Source organism: Abrus precatorius, unplaced genomic scaffold, assembly GCF_003935025.1.
Source record: "Abrus precatorius isolate BTA unplaced genomic scaffold, Abrus_2018 Scaffold11, whole genome shotgun sequence".
Classification (NCBI taxonomy): Eukaryota; Viridiplantae; Streptophyta; class Magnoliopsida; order Fabales; family Fabaceae; genus Abrus; species Abrus precatorius.
In genome coordinates this window covers 12143161-12143472 of record NW_020874303.1, presented here as the reverse complement: position 1 = coordinate 12143472, position 312 = coordinate 12143161, and the positions used below count along the sequence as shown (strand labels likewise).

At 37.5% G+C, this 312-nt stretch overlaps 1 non-coding gene across 1 annotated transcript; it reads right to left on the bottom strand.

Moving 5' to 3' along the window:
* Positions 1 to 107, bottom strand: LOC113856687. The gene has a single exon (XR_003502918.1). It is a non-coding gene; the product is annotated as a small nucleolar RNA R71 (small nucleolar RNA).
* Positions 108 to 312: the final 205 nt, after the last annotated feature.

Here is a 312-nt window from a genome sequence, read left to right as displayed (position 1 = left end):
AAGTTGAGAGGAGAAATTACATCCTTTGTGCAGCAAGAAGGAGAATCATTGTATGAAGCTTGGGAAAGATACAAAGAACTGCTTAGAAGGTGTCCACATCATTGTATTCCAGATTGGATGCAATTGGAAACTTTTTATAATGGGATGAATGCAGTAACAAGAACAATGGTTGATGCTGCTGCTGGAGGTTCATTAAATACAAAGTCCTTGGAAGAAGCTTAAAGGATTATTGACATGATGGCATCTTCAATGTATCAGAATTCAAACTCAAGGAATCAAGGAAGAAACTCTGGTCATGAAGCTAAAGTTCTG